A 15,258-nucleotide genomic window follows, 5' to 3' on the forward strand; every position below is an offset into this window, starting at 1 on the left:
TCTGAGTTTCTTGGACTTAATGCATTCTTTAGCTGTTAGAAGTAGTCGGAGTTTTGATGCGAGTCATGTGAAAAACTGTTCCATCTAAGTCATGAAGTTTGTTTGATTTAGTTCAGTCATATTTCCTTAACGATGCGTTAATGATCATTATTTTAATTAATCAAATTTGGTTGAGACTATTTTGGAAAATATGTGTGGCTACTATTAATGTGATAAGAGCAATATGTTTGTAATAAAGAAAGGCAACTACAAAGTGGTTATGTGTTTAATTTCGATGTGTCGAGAGACTCCATACATCAGACGTACCTGTGGAACTTTGTGAGCGTTTATGAATAACTGGTCCTGTGAGGTAATCGCCCACTGTGCTATATCACACATTTGTAGTCCATAAATTCTTCTGCACCACTTCATGACGTGAATGGGCGTTACTTAACCGTATGCGCAGATAAGAGGTAGTGGTGATTTAGTCTCAACAGGGCTTCTTTCACACACATAAAAGACCATGTGTAATCTGTATTACCTGTATAGCTGTAACTACGGAAACGAGGCCTACCAACAAAAAAGACAACATGCAATAGTGATTCTAACGGCCCAACAATGCTATAAAATACTAATGTCGACGTTTCATGGGCTGTTTTCGCTAGAACTGATCAGCAAACAGTACTGTTATCTCATAAATGCCGTGAGGCTAGGGTCTCCCGTCGGTTAGACCGCTCGCCTGGTGCAAGTCTTTTGAGTTGACGCCGCTCCGGCAACTTGCTTGTCGATGGGGATGGGATGATGGTGATAAGGACAACACAACACCCAGTCCCTGAGCAGAGAAAATCTCCGACTCAGCAGGGCCCGTTGGTACGACAGTCCGTCGCGCTGACCACTCAGCTACCAGGGGTGAACACCGTTATCTCATTGTCACATTTGTATCAAAATGGGTGTGATTCTATTTGATAAATATGTTGATACTGCCATGAAACCACTGTTCTACGACATCCGGAATCACTAACTCGTAAGTCCCTACACCGAAGTCAATAGGAAATCCTATTTCTGATATGCTTGCTATTGCTGACGAAAATCTATCAGGTTTACAGTTGGGTAGCAGTGTCGGCACAATGAGACGTTCTGGCAAGTACCATATCCAACATACTCGTCAAAAGAAGCTTCCTGAAATTTCACAGTGTTTAAATAGTCCCACCTGGCTGGAAATCCGAGAGGATTCCATCGCCTAGCGGTGGCAGTTTTAAATGAATCAACTAGTATTACTGTTTTACCTTCCCACTCTGTTGTCACACTACCTGCTCGTTATGATTATGTGGTAAATCATTTATATGAAGAGGAAGGACCTCCATTAATGGTATTAGTGTAGGCAACGGGAGGGCAACTAGCTGTGTTGAGTTCTCCCTCAAGACGAGAAGTTTTGAAGTCAATGACCTGAAAGTAATTGATATCATAAGTAACAGGAAAATTAAAATATTAAAAGACTGAGTGTTGTACGTAAGTTGCAGGCGTTATTTGCAAAACTAACACACAGTAAATTTATGAGTCTTGCACCATAAATTCTGAGCAATACAGACTTGAAAGTTCATGGAAAGTAAAACAACAAGCCACTCTAGCAGGTAATAGTTCTGTACAGAGTGATTTTAAAAACAATTAATTTAAAATTTTTCTCTATAATGAATGAACAGTGAAGTGTTACCGTGATGCTAGCTGTAAACACTTCAGAAATTGGTACACATTGCGCGTCCACTGAAGCCGTAATTCTGTCCATCTAACTAATGTATAAACTGCTGCGTGTATGTTAAATTCACAGAACGCATCCTAAAAGTGATTTGACGTACTCCAGATGTATGTATAGTTATTTACATAAAAAATTGATGCTGTAAGTTACGTGATGTCATTAGAAAATTAACAATGAATATAATGTCGTAGCTGCTTGTAATGGTGCGGCGTGCACCGTTATGGAAGAGAGCAATGGTGGTCCACATAGCGTGTCCACTGTCACCAGCAAACAACCAGAAGATCTGTAGAGTCTTAACACTTTGGAACGTGAACGATTTACATAAGAAAAGACGTATACGGATCTTTATAAATGAACTGTAACACAGCCTGTAACCCGTCACGAAAACTGAGAGAATAACAAAGCTAAATCCTTTGATATGATGTTAAAAATAACGAATTACTATATAATGAGCTAATTGAGCGTATACATAAGAAAGTAAGATAGAAAATTCTTTGAGTAGGAAGGTGCAGGTTAGCATAACAACTGGCAGCATTATTGTTGCAGTCAGTTTTCTTTAATACTCCCCCATTAGACTGTGATGTTAACTGTCATAAAAAATCAGCTTGACGGGATCAAGTTAGGTAGAACGTGCTACCCTGAATACTTCAAATTGCGTCATAAGACACATAGGGTTATGAATCAAATAGCCTACTGCCTTATGCTATGGTAGATGCAGTCCAGTTAAAATACTTACCAATGAAAGAAACAGTGACAGAGCTACACCTTGAGTGATCATATCTCGATTGAAAAGTGAGCATGTTCTTAAGCAGATGAGAGACACCTCCAAAACACATAAAAAAAGAGCCACAACATTACTATAGTGATTAAACTGACGACAGCTGGAAATTTAAATTTCTGCCGGTTAACGGCTTATATCACACGTAACACTTCACACTTTATCTGCACTGGATGCAAAGCCACGCAATAACTATTTCTGCCTATCTATTCTTCGTGCTAGTGTGAGAAGCCACTCTGAGAACTGAACTCACATAACAATACGACTCACCTCACAGTGCAGCCCTAATCTGTAGACCTCAGCAGGGGGACTACAGCGACGTCAGCACAAGTACCGTTATCCAAGATGGTGTCGATGACGTCATATAAGATGGCGGCTGTGACGTTAGCTGATGAAGCAAGTACCGTTATTCATGGTGGCGGCTTTTGGCCAGAAGTTTAAATTTTGGTGGGAAGATAGGTCAATTGCGCTACCGCTAATAGCCTAACTCCCCCACCCCACCCGTCCATCAGAAAATGTCGGTAAGTTCAAATTCCATCAGAACAATGCAACACAGCATAGGCACATCTATTAACCTAAGAAAATGGCGGGAAAATAGGTCACTTGGGCTACCTCTGCTAATCTAAGTCATCTGACAGCCACCTCTTCCTAGGAATTGACGGCAAAAGGACTCAGCCTGTGCTGTACATAAGTCTATATTTTGCATGCAGTCTTTAATTAAGCAATTAGAGGCAGAACGACTATCAAGTGTGTTCACCATGAGGTCCAGAGTCCAACTGACCTACTACCCAGTACTGCCACCAGAGGACACTGTCATCCATTCCAAGGCATTATCCAATATGGAGGTCTGGGAGGGTAGAGGGGGGGGGGTTGCAGGAAAAGGACTCAGCCCATGCTGGACGTATGTCTTTATTTAAAACAATTAGAGGCAGTACTTCCATCCAGTGTGCTCACCATGAGGTCTGGAGTCCAGCTGATATAGTACACAGTAATGCCACCAGAGGATGCTGTCATCCCTTCCATGACCTAATCCAAGATGGCGGTCTGGGGTGGGGGAAAATGGTGGGAAAAGGATTCAACATGTGCTGGACATAAGTCTTTATTTTGCATGCAATCTTTATTTAAACAATTAGAGACAGTACCACGATCAAGTGTGATCGCCATGAGGTACTGAATCCAACTGACCTAGTACACTCTACCACCACCAGAGGGTGCTGTCATCCCCTCCATGATGCAATCCTAGTTAGTGATCTGGAGGGGAATAATGGCTCAAAAATGACTGAATATGTGTTGGGCAGCTGGGGAGAGGAAGGATTGTACCTTATTTACTTTTGGAACAATTTATTTAGGGTCTGATTTCATGTAGTTTATTTACTACACTGACACAAAACACATGCTCTGACTTGCTTGGGGTTGCAATTCACAGCCTACAGACCGCAAACTACTCGTAAATTACCGAAACAACGCACTTTAACGCTCTGCAGACACGCTCACTAATTCTAAACTGTCCAAATAATGCACTACACAGCACACAGACATTCAAACTACTCGTCAATAATCGAAATAATGCAGTACACTTATGTACAGAAACGAAATCAACTCGTAAATTAGCGAAATAATGCATATGAATAGCTCTGCAAACACGTTCACAACGCTTAAACAGCCGAAAATAATGCATTGCACAAACACTCAGTGCACATAAAAAATGCTTTCGAACTATAGTTAGTCACGACTATTAGAGGCTCCAATGCGCACATACATCGTTGCTACTGCAAGCCACCACTGCTGCCAAGCCACGCAGAGTAGCCATTCAGGTTCAGCAATAATGAAGCAGGAGCACCCCTTTCATATTTGACATGTGAGAAATCCTGTCGAAAATATATGTTCACCTAGGCACCATTGCTGACATGATGGAGCACAGCTGCGGTGTAGGTCCAGTGCTGAGAGAGGTGTGTTCCCAGCAGCTCTGCAAACACGTTCACAACGCTTAAACAGCCGAAAATAATGCATTGCACAAACACTCAGCGCACATAAAAAACGCTTTCGAACTATAGTTAGTCACGACTATTAGAGGCTCCAATGCGCACATACATCGTTGCTACTGCAAGCCACCACTGCTGCCAAGCCACGCAGAGTAGGCATTCAGGTTCGGCAATAATGAAGCAGGAGCACCCCTTTCATATTTGACGTGTGAGAAATCCTGTCGAAAATATATGTTCACCTAGGCACCATTGCTGACACGATGGCGCACAGCTGCGGTGTAGGTCCAGTGCTGAGAGAGGTGTGTTCCCAGCAGTTGCTGACGTCACAGGTCGCGCTACAGAAATATGTTCGACTGCAATCCTAACTGGACAGCCCATTCATGACTGAAGTTACCTGTCAAACTGCAGCCAGTAAACTGCCCTCGCGCACGTCCACGCAGCTGCCACCACGCTCTAAACCAGGTGTGCCGCGCCAGCATGCAAATGCAGTGAAATCATGCCTGCGGTGTGCTACTAGACATTCGCATGCAAATTGCCCGTCACGCCACGCTATTTGCTTTTTCTGTAATAAGAAAGGACATGTTCAAAGTGTTTGCCAGAAAAAGCTCAGATCAGACAATCACAATCATTCCAGGCCCTTTGCTTCGCGCCGGAATCGAACCAAGAATACTCAGGCTCGTGAACCTTCGCCCATGGACATTCATGTAGTTAATTCCATTTCGTCCAGTGCCACTCTTTCTAACAGTGACTGTGTTCGTCCCACAAAACGCGTGCGTCGACGTCGCCGGAAATCACGTCAATTAGCAAGTGATTCTGTACCAGTGTCTGTTCAAATTGCACAAAACAGTCGCTCTTGTCGTCGACAGGACAATAAACTTTTTGTAGATTTGGACTTTAATGGCAAGGTCATACCATTCCAGCTTGATACCGGAGCTGCAGTGTCATTGCTCAATCACGACACGTACAAACAACTGGGCAAACCTCCGTTGCGTGCCGCAACTGTTAAGCTCACTACATATTCAGGACAGCAGATCCCTGTGTTAGGACAGTGCACTCTTCTTGCAACATACAAGGGACAAACAAAACTTGTGTCATTTTACGTTCTTCGTTCTTCTACTGCAGTGAACTTGTTTGGTTTAGATTTATTTCAATTGTTTAACATGTCTATAGTAAATCAGGTCCTATCAGTGAATCAGATTGTGCCTTCAGACAGTGTTTCTCGTCTGTGTGAAGAATTTGCAGACATTTTTGCACCGGGCCTTGGTTGCGCTAAGAACTATGAAGCACATTTGGAACTGAAAGTAAACGCGCAACCGAAATTTTTCCGAGTGAGCAATGTTCCCCACGCATTGCGTGATGAGGTCGCACGAACATTAAACGATTTAGAATCACAAGATGTAATTGAACGTGTGCAAGCTTCTCTCTGGGCCTCACCCTTAGTAATTTTGCCAAAACCTCCCGGAAAACTGAGACTTTGTGTGGACTTCAAGGCAACAGTGAATCCACAACTCGTGATTGCAACTTTTCCCTTACCCCGCCCGGAAGATCTTTTTGATAAACTGTGCCCGGGTAAATACTTTTCGAAGTTGGACCTAGCAGATGCGTACTTGCAAATCCCAGTGGACGCCAAATCCCAGCGCGTCTTGGTGGTTAACACGCATCTTGGTTTGTACCGATTCAAAAGACTGCCATTCGGGTGTGCATCCGCCCCTGCATTGTTTCAGCAATATTTACAAACAGTTCGTGCGTCGGTCCCTACTGCTGCGAACTATCTGGACGATATTGTGGTCTCCGGAAAGACAGCCGACGACCATTTAGCACACCTACGAACATTATTTCATGTGTTGCGACAAAATGGTCTTCACTTGCGGAAGTACAAATGTGTGTTTTTTGCTCGTGACTTACCATACCTGGGACATGTCATCAATGCCCAAGGCATACATCCGAGTCCCGAGCACCTCCGTGCCATACAAGATTTGCCTTCGCCACAGAATGTGAAGCAGCTACAGAGTGTGTTGGGTAAAATTAACTATTATCATCGCTTTCTGCGCAATGCCTCTTCTATTTCAGCTCCGCTTCATAGCTTACGCCGTAAGGGTGTTCCGTTCGTCTGGACGACGGAATGCGAACGCGCCTTTCGCCAGTTGAAATCGGCGTTGCTTTCTAATACTTGCCTTACGCCATTCGATCCCCAGAAACGCCTTTTGTTGATGGTAGATGCATCGGATTTCGGGATCGGTGCTGTGTTTGCGCACAAAGTTGGCTCGCATGATCGCCCTATTGCCTTTGCGTCCAAATTGCTCTCGTCTGCGCAAAGAAATTATTCACAGATAGAGAAAGAAGCTTTGGCTCTCGTGTTTGGTGTTACTAAGTTCCATGATTTCTTGTATGGTCGTCACTTTACCATCATCACAGACCACAAACCTTTGACATCGCTTTTTCATCCGAACAAGCCTGTACATCCGCGTACAGCGCAGAAATTCATTCTCTGGTCTATTTTCCTCTCGCAGTACCGCTACGATATCTTGTATCGGTCCACTGCTAAGCACGGAAACGCCGATGCGTTGTCCCGTTTGCCTGTTGCTGAGGATAAAGCATTCGATTCTTCCGAACTTGCTTGCATGTTCATTGATGCGGAAACCGATGACGTGGTAGAATCGTTTCCGATTGATTTTCGTCGTGTAGCTGCAGCCACAGCTGCTGACCCGGTCCTTGCTACCGTTTTGCGTTTTGTTGGTACGCAATGGCCTTTGTCAAAGTCTCGGATCGAGGATCCGTTGGTTCGCCGATTTTTTGCTCACAAGGAGAGACTTTTTGTTCGACGTAGTGTTTTGTTGTTGCGTTCTGATAATGGTCAGTCCAGAGTCGTGGTCCCACGTTCGTTACAGTCCTCTGTCTTACGGCTTCTTCACCAAGGACATTGGGGTATAGTGCGAACGAAACAACTTGCTCGTCAGCACTGTACTTGGTTTGGAATCGATGCTGCGATTACGAATATGTGCTCTTCTTGCATGGCGTGTGCCGAACAACAATCCGCACCGCTGCGGAAAGTCTTTGCATGGCCAACAGCCACTTCCCCTTGGCAACGCTTGCAAATCGATTTTGCTGGTCCATTCTGGAATGCTAGATGGTTGGTTGTGGTAGATGCTTTCAGCAATTTTCCTTTTGTTGTCCGGATGTCTTCCACGACGTCCTCTGCCACCATACAAGCGTTGTCTGCTATCTTTTGCGTTGAAGGTCTTCCGCAGACTATTGTTTCCGACAATGGCCCATAATTCATGTCCGCAGAATTTCAGTCATTCTGCAAGGCCAATGGTATTCAACATCTGACATCCGCGCCGTTTTCGCCACAGTCAAACGGTGCCGCTGAACGATTGGTCCGGACTTTCAAGTTACAGATGTTGAAGTTGATAGAGTCGCATTCTCGGGAGGACGCGTTGTTGCTCTTTTTGTCATCGTATCGCTCTGAGCCGCGAGATGGTCGCTCGCCGGCTGAGTTGCTCCATGGTCGTCCTCATCGAACCTTGATGTCTTTGCTGCATCCGCCGCATCAGGTTCCTGTGCAGCGGCAGACTCCTGATTTTGCTCCAGGCGACGTTGTATTTTATCGCAACTTTCGCGGTTCACGGCGTTGGCTCGCAGGGCGCATTCTTCGCTGCCTCGGCCGCGCGGTGTATTTGGTTTTGGGGGCCTCTGGTGAGGTGCGTCGGCATCTCAATCAGCTGCGCCTCTGTCGTCGCACGGCTTCTGCCGCTCCCCGTCTGCTTTCAGCGACGGTGCCGTCCGGTCAGCGCCCTGGGGACCCATCTACTGGCTCGCCTCATCCCCAGGTGTTACCGACGCTGCCTTCCATTTTGCCCCATGGCGACGCGCCGCCGCCGCCGCCGCCGCCGCCTGTTCTCCCGCCGGCGCCGCCCGCGTTAGACGCTTCGCTGCAGCCGCCGAGCGCCTCCCTGGGTCACGCGCCGCCGATCGCTTCCCGTGACCAACTGTCCTCCGCCATGGAACTCTTGCCCGCTCCGGACCACATGACGTCATCGCGCGTCGGATGCCCCGACGCAATGGAGGTCGACCCTTCGGCCCCTCCTGTCTCTTTACGGGCGCATACACCGCATGTTGACGTGCACCCTGGACTAGGTTTTCAGGCGTTTCCTAGATCCCCTCGGACTGAATGGCCGGGTGCGGGTGGCACAGCCTCGCCTGTTGTTAGGCTCCCCACCTCATCGCATACGTCAACATGGGGTCCTCCCCACGGCGGGCGGAAGCCTTATAACACGACCGTTCGCCGATTTGCGGGGGAGGAATGTGGTGTCACCGCCAGACACCACACTTGCTAGGTGGTAGCTTAAATCGGCCGCGGTCCATTTAGTACATGTCGGACCCGCGTGTCGCCACTGTGTGATCGCAGACCGAGCGCCACCACAAGGCAGGTCTCGAGATACGGACGAGCACTCGCCCCAGTTATACGACGACTTTGCTAGCGACTACACTGACGAAGCCTTTCTCTCATTTGCCGAGAGACAGTTAGAATAGCCTTCGGCTGAGTCAATGGCTACGACCTAGCAAGGCGCCATTAACCATTTTAAGATAGAGTCTCACTTGTATCATCAAGGAATGCTGTATTCAAATGAAGGATTAAAAGTTAAGTATTATAGCAGCTACGTACTTTTCTTGCTACCATTCATTACGTATCCTGTTTCAGACCTCTCTTTAGCCAACGTGAGATTACGCGTGAATTTCGGCTACTTCAGTGTGGCGTAGCTGTTTTGTTACGCCACAACAGTAATTATGTACATCATTGCTCCTTATGAAGTGCAGTGGATTATTTACAACGAACTTCATGTGCTAGAATAAATATACTGTGAAGCCGTAGTGAAACTGGGTAAGTTCTTAAACAGATGTCTGTAAGACGATCGTAGGTGACCACGTCACACTATTCTTGCAGCATGTTTCTGAGCAAAGAAGACTGTCTTTCTTACAGACAGTTTATCTCAAAACATTATTCGTTACGACATTATTGAATCAAAATATGAGAAATGTGACAACATACTGATTTGTTTCTCCCCAAGATTTGCAATGATTCCAAGTACAAATTTGGCTGAACTAAACTGTTACAGGAGTTCCTAGATGTAGTTTTTCCAGTTTAAAGTTTCAATCGTATGGAAAATTAAAATTTTTAAAGTTTTACCCTATTTACTATTTCCCAAACCTGCGTTACGCTGATCATTGGTGTAGTAACTCTAAATGTGCACAATTGAATATTTTGTGTTTTTAAAATTGAGGTGAGACATTTCGCAGAAATTCGGTCAACTATACCTTTAAGAACATTGTTTACCATTTCTTCTATTGCTATATGTATGAATTGATTTATTACACAGTAAAAAAGTAATAGGTAACTGGCTGACAATTGCTATAATTTATTAGAACATTGCTAAAAATGTAGTAATTTGCCACAACTGGTGTATTACGTAATGGAGGCATTTCCCCTACCTTCATGAAATCTTTCTTCCGGGCAGCATATAAGGGTGCTTAAAAAATAAGTGTCACATATTCCTACAGGTGGTAGTATTGGTCAAATCATACAATGAAGGCTTTCACGACTGGATGTTTCAGCTGCTGAGAACTTTTCCAGGTTGTATGGTCGTGGTCCATGGAACTCTTCAATCCCTGACGTTTCGTCCAAGGCTAAGTTGGACATCTATTGGGGGGGGGATGCTCCTCGTTGTTCTGAGTCTTGCCGACTGACGAGTCGGACGTCGAAGAGTGGCTCTTATTACTAAGCAATTGCGAATTTTGAACATAATATAGACATTTATAAATGAAAGATTTCAATTAAATAAAATCTGCAGGTTCTATCTTAACGACTTTGAATGATGAGTACAATAGTAGAAGTACTTTTGAGAATGCGGTATATTTCTGCGAAACACTTATTGGTGTCGATGGTCCAGCAATTAAATAAAATATTAGCTGGGAAACAATAGATTCCAACTGCACGTAATTATTTATGAACAACAACATAGCTCGCGGATATTCACTTCTAAACGCACGCTACGTCTTCACTGCAGAAGCCACGGAAATGACGCAAGAGCACAGGTCAGCACTCCGAAATATTTCTATCGTCCGCGACCACGTGCAATCTGCTCCACTGTCCAAGTATTTCCGCCGACTCTGCGTCCGTCGCGTCGTACTTTCCGCGTCCAGCACTCACCCCCGTGTCCTGTGCCGTACCGTCCAGAACTGCCTCTGTGTCTTCTCCGGAGACGATGCTCCCATCCAGTCACCCCATTCACGAGCGCTGTGATTGGCTAGAGCGCTCGCACCACGTCTTCATGCCAACGCACAGTCACACAAACGTAATGAAATACATTCGAAATATTGGATTTACATTTAAATACTTAAATTAAAGAAATATTCCCTTGGCTGGACCATAAACACGCTCTAACACACATTATTAAATACATAAACAATTAAATAAACATATATCAAAAGGAAAGAAGCAAAAGGTAAGCCAGGAGCCTAATGTCTCTGTGCTTTCTAAAACACAGTAAATATTTAACCAATTTCTTCATGAATAGTATATATCGGACATAAACAAAGACATAGATGAATAAATATATTTATAAGCATGATGCTACCGTTTTATCGTGTAACTGTGGAGTACTTATGGCCTGACGCGATCGATAGTAATCGGCCACTTTGACCTCCTATAGCTCATGTACAATTCAAGTTACATGCCCGTAATTCATACCAATTTAGGTTTAGACGAATAGCTTCCTAATGACACGGCGATCGACAAAATTGAATGAAGCGTTTATATTCTGGGAATTCGTTGCTGGGTGTTACTTGTAAAATTACCATCAGATACTAAACTTTAAACTAATAAAGATATTGAAAATCTGATTACACCATCAGAATCGTCGTGCAAATAATACTAATGTACGTGTTTCTTTTTGAGATATCATGATTCATCTGGATACTATTAATTTCTATACGAACTGTGAAATGTCTGCCATTAAGGTTTCACAAAGTCCGCCACAATTCCCCCGTTATCTCACAGGGTGAACTCACTGAAGGTTATTGAACAGAATTTATTGTGCATGTCTGCTACAAGGAGTCAACCATAGTCACATCCTCTGCATCCCAGCTATAACTTTCTCTGCCTATCACATAGTTTTGAAGTTTCTACTTCGATGGGTTTATATGGTACCATTCCAGCGACTGCCTCTTTGGTTCCATTTCCAAAAAAATAAACCCATATTTTCTCTCCTCTCCCTTCAAACAGAAGCACTGCAAGAGCCGGGAAGCAATTGTTTTACTTGACTCATTTTTCTGATCGGTTAAAATTCTTGGTAGCCAAGTTGCACAAACCTTTTAGTATCACAGTTGTTGAACAACCGACACCACACTGCCTTTACTGAGTGAGGTAATGTGACACAAATCATTTGCGGTCACACTGCGGTAACCACGAATGATGTCACCGACTCACGGAATGTTGGGTGGAGCCACTGAATTCATCGGCCTGCCACTCAGCATTTCGTCAGAGAACAGTGTTAGCGCTTCAGCTCCATTACAGCGAACTCATCACCTAACTGAGCTGGTAACAGACTTTGTATCACCGTAAGCATTTTTCAGTTTTTCATGATTGTGAGTGGGCGTTTCACATTTTGCTTTCAAGAATTCTACCATAGAACGCTTCCTAATATAAACATCGAAGGCGGTCATTTCGAAAGCGATTGCAGTAGTGACGTCTGTTGACACAAAAAGTTACTACTGGAGCGGTTTGAGTAGATGCTTTGCGGAATAGTGCCAAATTCAAATTTTTCCCTTGACGAGCTGTATTTAAGGATAAAAAATAGGACTAGTTACTTTTTCATTGATCCTCGTACAAGAGCGTTGAGAGAGAGAAAGAGAGAGAGAGAGATACAGCGGCAGGATGGAGGTTTCGGCAACAGTAAATAACTTTCAATCTAACACAAAGTAGATGACAAAGTCACATCAACTAAAAATCGTCAGTTTCACAGATGAATCAAAGGTAAGCTTGAAAAAGCTTTTTCTAACTGAACCATTCAAATACACTGACAAAAGAAATATAGGTCGAAAAACTATACGAAAATTTGCCTTGAATAGGTGGAATGAAGGGACTATCCTGTTTGCACGCAGGTATCTCTACCTGACTGTGAACAACAGATATATTAGGTCTGCAACTTTGCTCCCGCCGTTTTGCAATAGACGGCAGTAGTGGAAAGTAGTGGTGTAAGTCGTTCGTCGTGTCATACAGTAACCTTAGGCATTTCAGAACATACCGCCATCAAAATATGAGTAGATTTTTGATTGGATCATAAAGTTATCCTCGACTAAATACGTCAACTTATGAGCCCAATTCTCGTCATCTGCTGGAGGTTTTAATTTTATGCTTTGATATGAATAAATCTGCTGCTGAGGCTCATAAGAAGCTGGGTAAGACCTACGATGAGACGCCTGTTAGAGAGACTACTTTGAAGAAAATGGTTTCCATGCTTCAAGAATAGTGATTTTGACGTTGAAGATCGGCATGGTTGTGAAACAGAGAGAGCTTTCGATGCTACTGCAACCGCGGGAACAATCACAGGAGATCGTTAACGAAAGAAATTGATGTGTTTGAGCGGAGCACTGAAAGAAAAATGACCACACTACAGCGAAAGACGTGAAAAAATTATTTGCAGCATAATAGTGCACGACCCCATGCCGAAAATCCTCTAAAAATATACTTGGAAACGTTGAAATAGGAATTTTTACCCCATCCGCTGTATTCTAGAGGTATTCCTCCCTATGACTGCCACCTTTCTCTATGACACACGACCTAGCTGACTAGCACTTGCGGTCACATGAACAAGTGCAAAATTGGATCGATTCATGGCTTCTCTCAAAAGATGCCCAGATTATACACTGAGGGATTCGTATGCTAAACTAAAGTTAGGGGAAAGCAGTGGCCAACGATGGCCAATACAAAAAAATGTCTCGGACTTCGAGAAAAAACGGCGGAAGCAAAGTTGTAGACCTAGTAGTTCTTTTAGACCAGGTTCCAATCAGTCCTTTACTCTCACGTAGACTCTGTGGTTTTTTCGACTGCTCAGGATTTACGATTTACGTATTTCGCAAATACGAAATAGTGTCCCATAGCTAATTCTTTTCTTCCAGTTCCATTCGCAGATGTTGCGCAGACAGAACAATTTTCTATGATAATTATCGACGCAGACGAAATGAATTAAAATTTGTGCTGTGGCTGGGACTCGAATCCGTGTCTTCTTGCTTGCTAGAAATGCTAAACAGCACGACGATTAAAATTGCTGCACGAACTACCTAAGCTAAGTGCCCTCCCCTACGCAAACTTCAATTAATTTTTCCCTTACATATTATAAGAACAATTTTCGACACCCGAAATTTTCCGGTTTTTCATAAACGGTCAATATGCAAGATATAGGTTTGTAGCCGTTTATATTCATCAGTGGCTGCTTCCATCCTCAGCAAATGGTCGTCCTAAAATGAACATGCAGCATTGTTGCCTTAGTCTCAATGAGAATTTTGCGTTATCGCCAGTGAAAATTCATCTTTCTCAAGGAGGCTACAGACCAAAACAGCTATCTGTGTGTTTGAAGAAACAGTAGTAACACCATTTGATGAACATTTGAGTAGTCCCAACAACTTCTCATCTGTGTAAAAGTATTAGTATTATTTAGTACGAGACAGACATTACTGGGTTCCATAAGTAAGAGAGGGTGAAGCATGGAAACTCGACTATTCTTATGATATGTGTAACGGACTCTACAAAACAAAATAAATTTTAATCCTGATTTAAAATCAATAGAATTTTTCAGTTACTCTAGATGAAAGGTAAATTTTTCTGAAAGAAGAAATCTAATAATTTTAGAAACAAACAAGACAAGTTGTTTGAGAAACAAAGACAATACCGTAAGTGACGCACGCGGAGGGACGAACGAAACGTAATGTTTTTAGCCCTTCGCAGGTAACATGTGAGACGAATCATTGGCGTACGCAAAGTGCCGGACGGGGACTGGAAGGTATCCACGACGAGGCACTGTGCTGGCCGCAGCCAGTTTCCAGAGACTGTCATTAGCTGAGTGGAGAAAAATTCTTCAGTATGACGAACAATTTTAACTGAGAAATAAAGCGAGAACAAATTCCGCGGTTGCTAGTAACAGCTAACTGTGTGAAATAAAAGACAAAGTCGTTAGGTATTTGTTTCTGGACATATCATCATTGAAACTTTTCTTCTATTTTTGACAAATACTGCTGCGAATTCTTCCGGTTTGTATGGTCGTGGTCCATGGAACTCTTCAATCCCTGACGTTTCGTCCAAGGCTACTTTGGACATCTTCGGAGGTGTTCCTGGTTGAGCTGAGTCTTGACAATTGACGATTTGGACGTCGAAGAGCGGCCTAAATACTGTGGAAAGTGCGTGTAGTCTGGATTTCAAGTGATAGCAGAGATAAACCTTGTCAGAGATTTTATTTGCCGGCGCGGAATTAGCAGAGCGGTCTAGGGCGCTAAAGTCATGGGCTGTGCGGCTGGTCCCGGCGGAGGTTCGAGTCCTCCCTCGGGCATGGGTGTGTGTGTTTGTCCTTAGGATAATTTAGGTTAAGTAGTGTGTTCTATTCATATTCTTTACTGTAGATTCAGCAGTATTTGGCTTGTAACGTGGCAAGTACGTATCGCAGCCCCTAGACAACCAAACCAGCCAAACCGTTTAATATTGCAACGCTGAGTCG

This window comes from Schistocerca serialis, chromosome 5 (assembly GCF_023864345.2).
Source record: "Schistocerca serialis cubense isolate TAMUIC-IGC-003099 chromosome 5, iqSchSeri2.2, whole genome shotgun sequence".
Taxonomy (NCBI): Eukaryota; Metazoa; Arthropoda; class Insecta; order Orthoptera; family Acrididae; genus Schistocerca; species Schistocerca serialis.